Source organism: Pleurodeles waltl, chromosome 6 (genome assembly GCF_031143425.1).
Source record: "Pleurodeles waltl isolate 20211129_DDA chromosome 6, aPleWal1.hap1.20221129, whole genome shotgun sequence".
NCBI classification, from domain to species: Eukaryota; Metazoa; Chordata; class Amphibia; order Caudata; family Salamandridae; genus Pleurodeles; species Pleurodeles waltl.
Genome location: NC_090445.1, coordinates 848,973,346 through 848,991,105, shown reverse-complemented (window position 1 = coordinate 848,991,105; position 17,760 = coordinate 848,973,346).

The following is a 17,760-nucleotide window of genomic DNA, read 5'->3' as shown; positions in this document are numbered from 1 at the left end:
ATGTGATCTTCCTAACATTCACAAAACAATTTTCAAAAGCGAAAGAGAATCTTAGTTTGTGATATATATACAAGATGAGCAGTTTGTGAAGTGTTGTGAGAGGACTTGAATAACTTGTTTGATATTGTGGTTCCCAGTCACCTGTGGGCAAAGTGTAATGTGGCTACACAGTGGGCAAAAGCAAAATACCTGAGGGTGTCACAGACAACTGCTCTATCTCCTGAAGTTATGTTGAAATATGACCAAGAGTTTAAGTTTTTGAAATCTAATGTCCTGCAGAAAGAGATTGATTGGCCACAGATATATCAAACTACACAAGAGGCTAAGGAGTTACAGATTCATCGAACTAGACAAGATGCTACAAAGTTGCATTTAATACATGTGTTTCTATGGTATAATTGTGCTGAAAATCCGGAGAGATAAAATCTGAGCAATTTTGTGTCCCAGTGTGTTCTTATGGACATTAGTTTCCAAATTTAGCAGAATGCTATCTGTTGGCAAAGTAAACCTTTTGATGAAATACTTCGTTATGCAAAGTATTGTAGGAATGATTGGAGATAAAATAGAAAAACATCAAAGAAAAGTTAATGTTGACAGAGATATTTAGCACAGAAGTGATTCCAGACTGGCCCTTACCTGGAAAACGCAGTTTACAATCATGATGTTAGTGGCAGAATGCAGAGTTAAGTTTCAAAGTGAAGAACAGATGATGACTAGTGGGAACGGTGTACTGCAAGGTAGGGGTTGTGATGTGCTGATTTATCCCAGTACTGAGATAAACATGGCAACCCTCAGGATGTCTAACCCATGGAATTATTGTAACAAATTGAGTCACTAGAAAACAGGAATGGCAGGTTCATCCCAACAGAGTAGTAGGTGATGGTCAAATACAAAAGATGAATATGATGCCACTGCATAACAGGCAGATGTAGAGACCTCAGAATCCCAGTATGTCCCAAGCCCCAGTCGTACAGATGCCCCTAGCCCCAGTGGCACCGCAAGGTAAAGGTAATGAGATATTCAATGTGAACCCAACGCTAAACCGAATTCCTTGGAAAACATGGCAGCTTCCAACAGTTCCCTGTCTTCAACATATCTGGAAACTGTGGGTCTGATCAGTCACAATGACGGTGCCCCGAGTGCCCCAATCTGTAATGATGTCTGGATCCCTAATGCTGATTTTTATCTTGTGATAGGCAAACATGGATCATGCGTGTGCACCATCACATAGGCCTATCTCGCAGATTGTAATCTTGTTGGTCTGGCAAGGGGTGCCAAAAGTGCTAGCCTCATAGTAGTAAAAAGCTTCTGTCTTTATCAGGAGTTAAGCAGTATGATTGTGGTGGTGGCAGCAAATTATGTAATCTTTGGAGTGAGTCCTACAGGCTCACTCATTTAACTTTCTGCTGCTGCATGCTTAACTCGGCTTGGTGTGTAGCAGAAATGTGTTGGGTGTATGTGTGGCTGTGGATGTTACAAAACACGGATAATGCAGTACTGTACAGTAAGTGTATGTTATATGTACATGCTGGGTCCATGTGTGCCTGTGAGCAGTGCAATGCATAAAGGATATAATGCTGTGCAATGCATGTATGTTACAGGCATGTTCTGGGTGTACGTGTTCCTGTAAATGGTACAATACATGAAGGATGTAGTCATGTGCAGTGCGTGTATGTTGTATGCAAGTGCTGGGCGTCTGTGTGCCTGTGAATGGTACAATACATGGAGACTCTGGGTTCCATTTTGAGAGACACAGGAATGCATGGTGAAATATGAGGAGAAGGGGTAGAGGAGACCCCCCCAGACAGATGTGTGTATTGCTGCATTCCTATAAGTTGGGTGGGACACACTGGAGGAAGGGAGAGACCGGCTCTCCAGTACACTTCGAAAGGTGCTCTTTAGTCGCGGCTCACGGGTCATCGAGGGGGCAGGGCCGCGCAGGGGGGTGTTAACAATGACACCACACATGAAAAGAAATATTTAAAAAACACTTACCTCCCCTCCCGTGACGGGGCGCTCTGTTCCTCTGCTCTTCTGTCTCCTTCAGCATAGGCTCCCAGCCTGCCCTGCGGCCAACCCTGGCGCTGCTCAGAGCAGCGTCAGGATTGGCTGCGAGCTCCCAGCCAGGGCGGCCCAGGCAGACTGGCCATGTGTGGGCTCTCTCCAGCCCAGCTACTGTGTTGCTGGGCTAGAGAGACACTTCTGGCATGTGTGTTTGGCCGGCCCGAGACAATTGACCAAACATACATGCGCAGTAAGGGGGAGTGCTGAGCACTCCCCTTCATTACTCATCACCCCGTGGCCCGCCCCTTTTCCCCAAAAACTATAGTAAACATAGTTTATTATAGTTTTGGGGGAAAAGGCTTGCAGCTGCCGCTGCTGGCAGGGGACAATGCTCCTCTGCCCTTATGGAGGAGCAGCCCCTGGTGCTCTTTGATTCAGAGATAATTTACAAGGAAGGGGCCTGGGCACATCTCCGGAAGGGAGTAATAAAGAATAGGGTTGAGGCCAGGAGAAAGAAAACCTTTTGATGCACATATCACTGTGGCTGACATCCAAGGTGTGAACCTCTAGTCACTCCCTTGGCCTTTATTGTGGGGCTGTCAGTCTTGGAGTCGCTCCAACTGTGACAGACTGCTCGTAGGAGGAAGAGAGAACAGAGGACTGGGCACTTCAAAGAGAAGCAGACCACCAACATAAACTGCAAAAACTCAAGCTCTAAATAATATTTGTTGTCTGTAAATGGACTACAAGAAGGGGAGCTTGAAACCCTAAAAATTGTCAATTGTCAAGCAACCTGTCGGGCTGTGTGAGGAGAAGAACATCTGCAAGTATTTCACCTGTGACCAGAACTTAAGGCTAAAGGCCTGCTAGCCTCCCAGCTGGGTGAGGGAACATTTCCCAGAGAATCCAAGATCACCGGCCCTGCAGCCTGGAACACAAGGGCCTGCATGCTTGCCAAGACCAGTGTGCCCTGGGAGGAAGAGGTTTGCATTGGATGGAGTGAGGTGTAGAGGGGAATCCTAACTAGTGCTGCTGCACAGTTCAAGTCGTTGTCCATGAGTAGGAGAAGCCAGTGACTCTCATATGCCAGTGGAGGGCCATGGTGAAGTGAGTTGTGATCATTACTGCACTAAATGGGTCATCGCCCATGTGCAGGTTAGGCCGATGACCGGGTATGCCAGGTGGGGCCTCCATACGGAGTACTACCATGCCGAACAGGCCATAGTGCAGTGATATATAGATGGCTTTGTATGCCAAGTGGGAATGCTGTAAGAGAGTACTGCTGTGCCAAACGGGCAGTAGCACATGTGTGGTGACAAGCCGACATCTCTGTATGCCAGGTGGGGCCTTCGTGAAGAAACTCATTGTACCAAATGGGTTGGAGCCCTGTCTGAAGGCTGATTTTGCCCCGTACGCAACTGGTGGCCACTGGGACCAGGCAAGAAGTGTAACCTGGTCAAGATAGTGATCGGAGGAGAGAGGCCGCCAGCCACGGTGACCCCAGCGGGCCTAAGCCATGACTGAAGACCAGTGTGAGGATCTTTACCCTCTCCCCACTACCCATGGAAAGAACCGAAAATCGAACCTAACTTGGAATACCATTGAGAACCCTCCTGCCACTTCAGCACACAGTGTGACAAACACGAGGACAGCCGATTGCAGCCCATCAGGTCATCATGTGAAAGACTTACCAGAGACAACCATTGGTGCTACAGCACCCATGGACGGCCACACTGATGGGCTCCAGTTGCTCCAATCCTTCTGGCATGGGTAAGACTGATTTTGGGCCAGTCAGCCTTGGAGGAACTTGCTTGCCAGATACCACTTCGGTGCTGGAACGCTTGTGACTTTAATACAGTTTAGAGTGCAACTCCTGAGACTACTAGTGTGGCTTTACCTGAATGTCACTTATAAGAAATGATGAATAACTAGTATCAATATCTTGAGGGGAGTGGGACACAAGGATCCGCCTATGAAAAACTAGAGCCTTGATGTTAAGGGATTATTGTTAATGAATGTTGTATTTTACTTTGTAGTCGCAGATAAATGCTTCTTTTATTACAAAATCAAGTAGTTGACTAGACAATCATTTACAGCTACTGTTGCACATATTTTGAGTTGTGAACTTGTGTTCACCAACCCCTCCTCCCCCTGCTGTTTGCCCCCCACTGCCCCATTTAAGAAGCCCTGGACTACTCCACCAATGGTACCAATGGGATTCAAGTGTTGAAGGGGTATTTGGCTCAGTTGCTCAGGACCCATAGTAGGTCAGGCCCTGGGACAAAGGGAGAAAAAGGCCTCAACCCCCACAGTTGAGCCCAGTAACCCCTCTTGCCCTGTGGAACTTTAAATGGGTTCTGTCTGACTAACCAGATCTTGAAGAAGAATCTGGAGACCCTGAAGTTACTGTGCAATTCAGTTCTAGTCCAATATATCGATGATCTGTTTGGTGGGGTTTATGTCGCAGAATATAATTTCTCTATTGAATGATCTGGCTGAGAACGTACATAGAGTGTCCCAAATAAAGTTGCAATACTGTCAGTATAAAGCCCTCTTTCTAGGACAACATATTGAGAAAGGAGCAAGGAAGGTGTCTCAGGATAGAATATCTTCAATTCTGAAAATGAACCCTCCAGCTAGGCCTGACATCAAAGACAAACAGCTTGCAGAGCCTTATTAGGAACTGTTTGTTCACGGCTCTTTTTTGAGATATGACAAAGGGAATCTGAGAGTTGCTTATACTTTTTGCACCTGAGATGGTATAGCAGAAACTTTCTGGTTGCATGATGTAACCTATGCCCAAGTGACTGAACTGGTCACTCTTACTAGAGCTTGCTGTGTTTCTGACCAATTGAGAGTTACCACTTACTGTTATTATGGCTTTGTTGTAGTCCCCAACTTTGGTCAATTGAGGTCACAAAGAGGGTTTATAATGTCTACTAGGTCTCCAATCAGAATGGGAAGTATGTTATGAGTTTCAAAATAGCAGTCAAGAGGTGTACAGCATAGAGGAGCAGAGATTATTTTGTCACTGCCGGAAATAGAAATGCTGATGAAGTTGACTGATATCGTGCTCATGGGTCCTATGTCTTCAATGGCGAGTACTCAAATAAATCGAAAGTGAAACTGCCATGAACGTGTTGTTGACTGTCACTGATATGTGAGAGCAGGTTAGGAGATTGCAAGAAGAAGCACTAGAAAGTGAGCAGCTGGTATTAGTCAATCGGATTGTGTGAAGAATAAGGATGAAATTTGAGTTTCTGGAGACTGAAGGCCTATCCTGCCAGACAGGTTGTTGTCCCCTATTGTAAGATATGTTCATTGTCCTTCACACCTAGGGAGGGATGCAATGTCACCCTTGTTTAAGCAGAACTGGTTTAACCCATGTTTTAGATAGAAACCTTTGTGACCGGTGCGTGACTTGCAAATAGTTAAATGTGGGAAGGAGTAAAGCATTGACACTGAGTCAAATACGGAGATCAGGATGTCCTTGCAATGGCATGCAGTTAGATTTCATTGAGATGCCTGTTTGTAATGGGCTTCTATTCATGTTAATTGTGGTGTGCATCTTCTCTTGATGGGTGGAGGCATACCAGGCTAGGAGGAATGACAATCTTACTGTAGATAAATTATTGTTGCTTGAATTAATTCCTCATTTGGATTTTCTGTTTTTCTTAAGTCAGATAATAAACCTAATTTCAACAAGGGGGTCCTAAAAATGTTGTGGGTAAACTTAACAGAGGAGCAGGGACTGCATTGTAGTTGCCAGCCTGAAGCATTAGGAATTGTTGAACAAATTAATGGTATGCTGAAATCTTGTCTGTACAAGGTGTGTGCCTCTGCATTTGTTGAGTGGCTGGATGCTTTATCTCTGCTTTTGATGAGTCTCTGAAGTACCACTTATCAGAGAACAAGATTGTCACTGCATGATATCTTTCATTGGGAGAACCATGAGGCTGTCTGCTATCCATGCTAATGGTCTTGTGAATATTTCAGATGATATGGTTCTCAGTTACTGCAAGGGAATGGCTGATGTGGTGTGTTCTGTCTCTCACCAGCTTGAAGCAACAACTACCCTTCCAGGAGTAATCCCATTAGTCCTGGAGACTGGGCCGTGGTAAAGAAGCCTGTCAGGAAGTTGGGCCTGGCACTTTGATTGTGTGGCGCCTTCCACGTCATCCTGGCCACCAACACTGTATTCAAATGCGGTGGTCTGTACAACTGGGTAGACGCCTCCCCAACTCAATGTGTAAGGCACCGTGGTAAAAAAGTGGTGACAACGGTGACTGATTTGTGGAGTTAAGCTTCTGACTGCCCTAAGGAAGCAGAGGGGGAAGAAAAGTGCACCCAGGTTTCTCAATGTCAACAAGAGCCATGGAATAAATAAGTGCCTCAAAGTCAAGCCAAAGCAAGTGCTGAGCCTGTGGTGAACAAGTCAATAGAAACCACAATGAACCAACCGAGTGAAGCACTGAATGACAGTTCCGACCCAAATGAAGGACAAAGCAGTGTGACTAGTAGAAACCATCAAAGAGATGCGTGGCCAGGGAATTGTCAGAGCATGGGAGCAAGTGTATCTGAGGAACACATTTCACAATCTGTCGTTGAAGACACTGAGCCAAGTGAATAGAGTGACAGTGAGGATGAACAGCCGGTAGTCAGAAGATCAAAGAGTACAAGGGTGTCTAGTCAAAAGTACTAGGCTCGTGAATGGACATACTTTGCAGAAAATTATCTACATCCAATCATTTATGAATTGGATGGTACATGAACGGTGCCTGCAGAACCACAGTGAATAAGGCTAACATAGTTAATATTGCTTGTTTTTTTTTCTGAACATTGTCAGTGCAGGTGAACTATACCTATGAACTGAACTATATTGAATTCTGAAACTCCCCACAGCCCAGGCTCCAGCAAAAGAGTAAGATTAACATTTTAGAAGAATATAAAGTAGGGTTAGGGATAACTCACAAAGATAATTACCTAAAATATTCTCATGAATTGACCAGGTGTGGCAGTTTTGCACAAGTAGAAAGTGCAAATAGTAAGCTTTTGCTTTCAGCTGCACTTTGCCTATGGTCTGACTATACAGACATTATGTTGATGATTTCGACATGGTGGTTATGGTGTTGATTGTCACTATCATTTTCATGATTAGTCTGCTAGCAGGTTTAATTCCAAGTAAGTATAACCCCAAACCCACTCCCACTGCTTCGCTTCTAGTAGAGCTGCATAGTTTTGATGCTAAGATTTTGCATAGGATGCTTTAGCGGAAAATCTCTCCTCTGATGACTTTTCAACCTGTTACATGAGTACATTAGTTTAATTTACCCATTTAGCTGCATCCACGGTGGAATATATGACCTAGTAACACGTTTCCCTTACCTATGGTATTTTGTGTAGTATAATCCTTGATTTGCTTTATCAAGAAGGTAATTTTGAACATTGTTCCTTATATTGTGACCTAGATTTATCTGAAATGCCGATGTACAAATAGAAAAACCCTCATTATCATGCCAAATATATGGATGCTGTGTGTCCTCAGTTAAGCTTGATGCTGCGCGTGCCTATAGACAGAAGTTAACTTGTAATCTGAGCCAAATTGGAAAACACTTTATTGATGATTCAACCACAGGAAAGGAGAGCTTGATTTAAAGTTGAAAGGGGAATGACTGATCCAACAAACATTGGGAGAAGAATAGTACAAATACAAAATGCTTGGAATACAACCTAAGTTAAGTTTAAATTGGCAACAGCAGGGGACATTGTGTTTAGTGAGAAAGGAAGAGAATGTTTATATTTTTCTAAGGAATGGGATCAAGTAATTGTCCTCACAGGTTTGCAGTTCTGGGTTATACTGATCAAATATTTGCAGGGAATTATCCTATTATTTCTGGAGTGTATTATTTGTGCGGAAATAATGCCTACTTTAAGCCTCTTGCCATTTGGGTGGAAAATTGCTATTTAGCAGTATTATTTCTCACAGTATATCTTGTAGATAGGATGAATGTCTAGGAGATTGAATTTCATGAAAGAGTTAAATGTAGCAGTACTTCTGCTTCATTGATTGTGGGAGACATTTTTGACGCTATAATGCCTTCCGTAGGTGTTGCTTTGAATGACTTAAAAACTAGAAAACTTTCTGTTTTAGTTTATAAGCTATCAAGCAGCACTCCTGGAGCTTTATTAGCTATTGGTACAGAATTGGTAGCCATCAGGGCTATGGTTTTGCAGAGGGGCTTGCTTTAGATGTTTTACTTGCAAAAGAAGGCGGAGTCCATAAGATGCAGAAAGCTCAACAGTGCTGTACTGACATCTCTGTCAAAAGTAAGGAGATAAAGAAATGTGTGAAGAATATCAAGGCATGTCAAATGACTTGAAAGAATTAGAGTGACAGATGCCTGAGAAGCAATTGGGAAGGGATTTTCTACTATGTGTAGCTGGCTTAGCAGCATTGGTGGTGAATTTCTAGGTACTATATTGAGGCCCATCTTGAATATTGGTGTTTGTGTGATTTAAGTTTTGCCATGGTAAAGGAATTTAGATTAGTGAGAACAAAGAAAGCATCTTCAGAGAGCACGGTTACAAAGAGAAAGAGGGACGAAATAGAGTTGGAGAATGAACAGTTTAGAGTTCATGATGAGTTAAGGGAAATGAAGACTCTAAGTTTAAACACCAACCGGTAACACAGTTCTAAAGCTGTAATGGGGTGTTTAAGTGTCTTATGTGATGGCTATTCTGGCCGTCAGAGGAGGGAACTGAGATGGTGTAGCTTTATGCATTATAAATTTGAGTAACAACATGTTAATCTGTATGTTAACATATAGTCAGATGGAGAAACTACACTTTATATAACTAACGGCTTGTTCACTAGCTTACAGTATATTCATGTTTAGCCAGATGTATTTTTTTGTGTTGGCCTGACTGTGAGTAGGCCTTAGCTGTTTAAAAGTCCTTCACTATTAACCTAATGTTGATTTCAAAATGTGCTTTCACATTGTCATTCTCATTGCAGGAGTAAGCTAATAAGTTTAGTTAGAAGAGGAGCTTATTGTTTTGTTTTAGAGGAGGTTAGTTGTTATTTACACTGTGCATGGAAATGAGAAAGTGCCTCCTGTACCATGCAGTCCAAACCAATGATACATCCTAGGTGGTGCAGCTTTATGTGCTTTTGTTCAATGATGGGAACAAGGGGAGTTCACCTGATCCAAGACGAACGAGTAAATTGATTGGAACCTTCGCTGAGGGATTGGTTGGAAGACATTCTGTTCGAAATTAAATTTATTTAATTGTGTGCTCTAGAATGGTGGTTAAGAGATACTATGCTGACTTTGCCGAGGGAAGGCCTTTCCCTTATTCTGCTCTCTGAACTCCATGTTCATCTGCTTGAGTGCACCTTGTACTTGAGTTTGCACCAATAATCTACATGGTGCAAATCACATCACCGCTGCAACATGTATAACGTAACATTTGTGTTGAGTGCAGGTTTGTAGAGTTTCACCTAGAGATTTCACCTGCTGCAAAGAAGGGAATTTCCCTGGTGGAATACCAGGAAAACCATGCCAAAATCGACAGGGAATATCCAATTTGCACGTTATTTCCCAAAAACTTGTATCCCATTATTACCCCACCCTCTGTAATGGTAATTCTAGGAGGGAATATGTAATAGGAATAATAACAGAATTATTAGGGTTCACTTGTAATGATAGAATCTTAAACTGTATCAGTCCCAGACTGGATTGTGTCTCAGTTGTGCCTGGGTAATTGATGTATTTTTGATATGTTAATGTCAATCTTCAGCCCAGGACAAAAGGTCATGCAGCTTGTACTTGAGTTTTCACCAATAATCTGCTTGGCAGACAAAAAGTCACTAAATTAACTTGTGCTTAACCCCCGGTAGCTGGGCACGAAAGCAGTCAGGTTTAACTTAGATTAAAGAAGCACATAGTGCCACTCACAGTTATCTGGTTGTGTGATACCAGGTGAAAATCACAAGATCAGTCCGACTGAGATGGAGAGCGGGCCAGATACCAAGACCAGGTTAGTCCCACTGACAATTGTACCTTGTGTCCTTGATGTGGGTATTGTGTTGCGTTGCATCTGTTCAGATGAGGATTTGCAAGGGCTGTAATGCGAGGTCGTGCGTCAAGTTGAGTCGTGCTGCGTTGGTTCCTGTGAGGAGTTGCGATGGCTGTAATGTGAGGTCCTGTATTGAGTTGCTATGCCCCTCGTCAGTTACGATGAGGCTGCCGATCAGGGGCTGCAAAGTGCTGCAATGAGAGGACCTGCATCGAGTTGCTAAAACATTGCATCGGTTTAGAGGCAACCGAAAGTTGAGCCAGGAGGAGAACACTCTGATGCCAACCAAGTGTCTAGGATGTAGGGGCATCTCTTGGGGGTCAGGACTCACTCCAGCATAGGCCAGAAGAAGGGCACAGACAGGTCCGGTTGAGACTGGGCAGATGTAGGACAGGTCTGTGAAGCTTGTTATCTCCCTGTATCGCAGAACAGGAGGCTAGGCAGCTAGCCCTTGGAGTCACTCTAGTAGTTCTGGGTTGAAATAGCAGGTGCAGTCTTGCTTTCTCAGGCAGCAGGGCAGTCCTTCTTGCAGCAAGGCAGTCCTTCTTGCAGCAAATTAGCAAAGCAGTCCTTCTTCTGAGTTTTTCACAGCACCACAAGCACTCTGAAGGTTGGGTCGTCGCCAGCTCAGCATTATGTAGAAAACCCAGCATGATAGGTGTTCTGAAATGCAGTCCTCCATTACCCCACTGCATTAAACCTGATGAGTGAAAAGCATCCCACCAGGAGGAAGCACCAAGGAGAAATGGGGGAAGAAAACAAGGTAAGAGGGGGAAGAGAACCTGCTTGAGTGTCCGCCTTGAGTCTGCCACCAGCCATCCTCTTTAATGCTGGCTCGCAGACTGCTGTGCCATGTACCAATGGAAGGATCACTACCCCTGGGACTCGTGTGATCCTGGAAAAGAGAGAAGTGTAAGAACATGAACCATGCTACTAATGGTGTTCTATATAGTGGCCGATAAATATGTAAATACTATACCTGGAGCTGTGTAAAATGAGCAGTGTTCTGAAACTTAATGGCACATGCTGATTTGTGACACCTTGTTGTAGAATTCACGACCAGGCACAACTAAATAAGGGTTGTGGACAGGTAGGAAGGACTCAGGATTCAGCAGAAGCTCTTGGCATTAGAGCATAAGAAGGGGTCTGGAACACTTAAAGTCAGAGCCCAGCACAAGATAAGAATCCTGGGTTTGCTGGGGAACATTCACTCATTCACTGACACTACAGCCCTTTCCACACACACTACTGCCCACATATCAAAAAGGAATATAATAAAAACAAGGCTAAAATGCATATCAATGAACTGCTTGGTACTGAATGGCTTTAAGGTCTCTTGAGGTCCGGTAAACATAAAAATAATAATGCTCTTGGCAATAAGGCTCCTTTTCTCACACACCCACAATCATGCAGGTAACAATCCCAAATACATAGGTGTGTAGCATATGAATGGTTCCCCAAGTGCTAACTTTGAAACAGAAAGTCTTTTAAAAGCATGTAAGCCTTGTCACTTGCGAATGGGTAAATGCCCAGATGAGCATTCATGCTTATTGATACATTCTACCTAGCTTTACCTTTGTTTATCAGGATAAGGGTTAGCGCTTTAAAGCAGACTCTGCCCAATGCAGGACTTGAAGGAAGCCGGTACTGCTGTGATGCGGGGACTGAGGAGGCCAGGGGGAAAAGGAGATGCTGTTAGTTTGGGAACAGGAGCTGAGTGTCAAGCGAGGCATGGCTCCATCAGTGGTCCAAAGATGGCCACTGATACTACTGCATCTTGCGCGACCAGGGGACCTCCTATTGGGCAGCTCCTCGCCAGAGCATGTCGGGGAGTGGGTCTGAGCCACACATGGTTGTGGGTGTGTCTTGGGGCATGACCTTGTCTGGTGCTCACTGCCTTAACCCATAAGAGCCCTCAAGGGGCCGAATGCGTGATGGGGGCCAAATTGCCCCTGTCAGGGTCTGCGCATCCTACTTTTATACCTGGTTTACATGACAGCTTTTAAAAAACAATGCACCCTGTCCTATGGGTTGTTTAGGACCTACCCTAGAGGTGACTTATATATATTAGAAGTGATAATTTCAGCCTGGCAAAAGGTCCATTTTGCCACGTCTAAATAACAGCTCACAACTGTACACACAGGCTGCAATGGCAGGCCTCAGATATGTTTTAAAGGGTTATGGGTTCAGAAAACAGGAGGGGTGAGGGCAAAGGGTTTTGGGGTGACCCTGTAGAGAGGATCAGGTCCAAAACGTGACCATTAACTTTCACATTGCCTAGAGCTATGAGTACATGACACAGCCTTTATTTTTAGCCTTTATTTTTAGTTCCTCCATCCGTACCCTTGCCACCAATGGAGACTGGTATTGTATATCCCCAAGTTTTAATCTCCAGCAACACACTTGTTGTGTTGAAGGTACCTATATTGCTCAGTGTCAAACAGTTGGAATTTATCCTGCGGATCCACCGTTTTTTTATTAGACATATTCCATGTTCCAAAATCCAATATGCATTTCAGAGTAACACAGAAGCACTTATTTTCTGAATAATTGAAAGTCCCTGGTACAGTGTACACATGAGAACCGGCTCCTCATTTTTACTATTCTTCCACACTGAGTTTGTTTTCTGGTGCAAGAGAACCATGTCAGGGGTGTCTTGTCTAGTGCTGTACGTGAATATGGCATGTTGTTCATTGATACTGTGATATGCTCTGTTAGGGTAAATATTCCTTACAAAGTGCCTTACAAGAGGCACTCTATAAGGTGGTCAGTTTCTGTTGTGAGCATAACATACAACAGGCATTGCACCAGCATGTGATTCTGCAAGAGACATCCCATGAGCTGTTCTTTCACAGTTGTGAGCCCAGGCTTCTCTTGTAGGTGTGATACCAAGTATGACCCTGCGAGAGGCATCCCATGTGGTTGTTCTTTACACCAGTGAAGTCAGTGCACTGATACGCAGAGTTGCACATGAAAGCCAACACCCAGGAAGGGACGGCCTCAAGCAGCAAAGAAGATGCCATCTCCCCCACGTGCCTGCAACCATCCTTTAAGCCAGCATGGCTCTGATTGCAGATATCTTTGATGAAGAAACTTCAGCACAGTCCATTCATCAAGAACATGCATGCTCACACTGCCACTGGCTGCCTGACACCACTCAGGTGCATTGCCCTCAGCTAAAAGATTGTGCACTTGCATTCTAGCACCCCACCTCTTGTGACCTGGCAAGGCCCAGGAGACCTTGAAACCCATCAGGTATCTCTCTAGCTCTGAACTTACTCAAGAAACTATGAACATCCACACAGTAGAAATGAAAATAAAGTGCTTGGTTAATCCCTGTATAGCTGGAAACCTGATGCCCAACAAAGCTAACATCACACACTCTGCCACCTTAGTACAGATGGTGGCAGGATTGTATTTACTAAGAATTCTGAAAGTAACTTAGGTCCAGATATAGTGTTGTATTTTGTGAACCTACCTATGTCCTAATAGGTTGGTTCACAAAATACTGAATCGTAATGGGTTGCAATGCAACCTACCTCATGAATATTAGTGAGACACAACACACAATTTTACGACCCACTATTATTTCCATTATATTATTCCAAGGATGGTGGCCTGCTGTGGTCAGCATACCACCATGTCTGTGATTGCTTTTAAATAATCATTTTTTAAAAGCAGCCTGCTTACCGTAAAGGAAAACAAAGTACATTTAAAAAAATGAAACTTGTAAGTAACATTTTTAAGAGTAGGCAGGGCTCCAGTGACCACTGAATATTGTTAAAGTATGTTTTTCTCAATATTCACAACAAGGTAGGGGTCCCTCAGGTATCTCCTTCCGTTTGTGAATGGGTTACCTGTGCATTTTTGTATTTGGTAAAATATTGATAGACTGCGACCGGATTTTAGTTGCAAAACATTAAAACATCCAATTTCTAATCAGTATTTGGTTAAACACACCCTTCCAAATGCCAATTCAGTATTTAATCACAATACCAAATTGCGATTTAGTAACGTTACCGAAAGGCAATTTCAGTTTGTGTATTGCCAAAAACCCTTTTTGCGTCTGCAAACGCCTCGATTTTGTTAGACGGATCTTTTGCGACTGCAATATGCCTTTATATCTAGCCCTTGATTTTGTTCATCTGTTTATTACGATTTTTTAATGTATACAATACAATAGTAACCGTTGTGGATTAAATTGAATAACATCAGTTAGCAGAACGTGTTTAGAGAAGCTTTTGGCACATATGTTGACATGCAAAATTCAGCATGTGATCAGTTGTTGATTAGTATACTGAAGCATACCTTGCAAGGGTACAGCGTAGTTGTCAGGTTACCAACAGGCATAGTAGAGGTAGGTCTCAGTTCACGATTGCGCTATCTTTGTCAATAAACATTGTGTAATACAAATAAAGAAATTAAACGTTTTCATTGTGAAAATAAGTCCATCATAAACTGGAACTGAGAAAAAAATGCTTACCCGGCTACCCATTCCTCTTTTTTCCATACAATTGAGCATTTCCACTTGGAGCATGATTGCCCATGATTAAGGGTAATAAGTCTCAATAAATGTGCAGACGTAATAGGACGAGAACAAGTGTGGAAGCAATGCACTTGGGCCGAGGAAGAAGTTAGGCAGCGAGATTCTTATAGATATGCTAAATTTTGAGGTGCAAATAGCCTCCCTTCGACCCATTCCCTCTCATGTGGGTGTGTCAATAGTGACATGGGAAGCCTCTTGAAAGTTTGTCAAGATAGCATCCCAACTACTCCTCATGGAGTATTTGCAGAGACCCATGTTGTCCTCCCTGTGTAGGGTAACACCCTCCACACTGGCCCACACAATCAGGGAATGATGATTCGGCTGCAAGACTGGAGGGTTTGTGTGCTTTCCATCTCCTGGTTATGAGACGAAGGCCTAAGTCTAGAAAGCAGGACAAAGTTTTGTGTTTTTTATCCTTGTGGTAGAGGCCAAGGAGGCACACCTCCCATGTTTAAGCTATAAGGCATTCCGTGCTACTAGAGAGACAGGACACTACCCTCTGACAGTATCGGTGGAGAGACAGGCAGGACCATAGCATATGGAGTAGATCTGCATCAGTCAAAGAACAGCAAGGGTATGCTGCATCAGCGTGGTTAAAGAAATGGTTGATTTTGGTTAGGGTGAGGTAGGCACATTGTACTATGTAACATTGGATAAGCCTAAATCAGGTGTGCACCGAATATGTGTTGGGTACTCTAACAGGGTGGACCACTCCTTGTCTGTACATTAACAGGAAAGATCTTCTTCCCACCGTAGTCGAAGGGGAGTGAGGGACAGTGCAGCGTGTATGCAGAGAGAGTCAGAGAACCAGTATATCAGGTGTCTCCCTAGTCCCATGACATGGAGGTAGTGCATGGTAAGATGCGTCTGATTTTCATGTCATGTCATCCCACTTCTTCTGTAGTGACACAACCAAGGAATTGAAGAGTAGGAAGTAGCTTTGAGACAGACTACTTTCTGTGATCAACGCATCAAAGTGGAGAAGGATCCCATCACTACAGAGGTCGCTTAGAAATTATATGTCAGCAGTGTGCCAGTCAGCTAATTGTGACAAAGACATAACACTTTGAACCCTGGGTGTACCATGAAGGAGGATCGCTGGAGTATAGGGAGTCAAAGAGCATGTTAGGAAGAGCCTACTACGGAAGCAACGACTGGCCACTTGTAGGTGTTTGGGATCAAGGGAAAAGGGTCTAGGACAGGGGTGGAACAGCTGGAGGATATTGGTGTGGGTCCAGGCGGGCTGTGCTGCGACAGTGTCAGTGTCAGACATTTGCAGCCCTAATGACCACTTAGCCACCCATTGAGGCTCAGATGCTCGGTAGTAATGTTTGAGATTAGGGGCTGCTAGCCCTCCTTGGTTCATCTGCATGTAAAGTTTTGAGAGGGCTATCCTCCAGCAGGATTTGTTCCAGATGAACTCTTATAGGGAACGTTTGAAGGAGCAAAAAAAGATGGGGAGAGGTAGAGGGGAAGATATAATATAGGAGTCTAGAACGTACCACCATCTTAATAAGGGCAATGCACCCAGCTACTGACAGAGGCAATGAGCCCTAGAAAATCATTTGTGGCCTAATAGATGTGGTTGTGCAATTAAGATTGCCTTTGAAAAGTCCAGGAGTGAATGGTATATCCGGATCCTTAAATATCTAAACATGGTGGGTTGCCAAGGTACTGGGGTTTTGCTTAGGATAAGGTTTGGGTTGGACAGCGTGGACTTGAATGGGAATAGACATGTTTTAGACTAGTTGACCGTCAGGCCAGATAAGGCAGTGTAATGATTGTGTGTCTAGGCAATTGATGCAGTAAATAAGTATATGTTCAGCATATAAAGAAGCAGGTCATCTGCAAAAAGTGAGACTGTGTGGATGCCATCTCCCTGAGGGATTCACGAGGTGCACCCCAGCTCTCAGAGAGCCAGTGCCCTTGGCTCTAATGCCAGGGCAAAAAGTAGGGGGGAGAGATGGCATCCCTGATGAGTGCCTCTGTATATCTGTATAGGTGCTGAGATAAAAGGACCTGTTTTTATCCTGGCTACAGGTAGGGTGTATGTATTGCAGGTGTATCAGGCGTGTAAAGCCATGTGGAAGCATAGAAACAGGAAGGGTCATTCTAAGGAGTCAAAGGCCTTTTCTAGGTCTGATATCAATCATCCCTCATTCGGCCACTGGTATAAGGTATACTTCATAATGTGAAAAAAGTACCTACGTTTGAAGGGAGGTGCTGCCAGTTGAACAAACCCGTTCAGGTCTGGGTGGATAAGGAAGGGATTCAATGGTGCAAGGTGATCCTCCAGGATCTTGGCTAGTATTTTAAAGTCAGTAGTCAGTATTCAGCAGGGCCAAAGGTCTGTATGATCCCAATTCCACGGGGTTCCTGCCCAGCTTAGGAAGTCAGATAAGTAGTACTTCACGCAGAGAGATAGAAGAGAAGCTGCTTATAGAGCCTCATTGTATAATAAGCCTAATGGCTTTTTGCATTTGAAATAGGGTTATGAGTTCTTCAAGTTCTGTCCGTTGATCAGATGTGCAGTGGGGCAGTGGTGTGTTTTAGAGAAAGGAGATGATTTCTTCCAGAGTGGCATGTGTAGTAGATTGATATAGTGCAGCATAGTGTTGTATCAGTTCATTGTCTGTCTCGTGTTGAGTATATACTGTCTTATCAGGAATGTTAGGATAATTTATTTGTTTGGTCTTGGCATATTAACCATGCCAAAAGAGAACCTGAGCAGTCCTCAGAACTATGAGACCTGGCGGTGTGTGCCACATAACTGAGGCAGCATAGCCATTCTAGCAAGGAAGCATGATTATAATGTGTTTCCGAGAGGAGATGGGGTGGGACGAATTATGTGGCACCCGGGTCTCATCCTCCAATAGTCGATGCTCGATATGTGATATGTCCTTGTCGAGTTCCTTGCACATGCACCAGTTGACCCCATGACTGTGTCCCCTTATGGTCACTTTAAAGGCATCCCACTTTATCCTTTTGGTGTTGGCTGTGTCGTTGTTGTGCTCAAAATAGTCTCCTATGACATTATTGAGGGCCAGGCAAAAGGGAGGATCTTCTAATGTCACTGTCTGTAAGTGCTAAGTAGGTATGGAGAGACACACTGCTCATGTAGTTTACAAGTA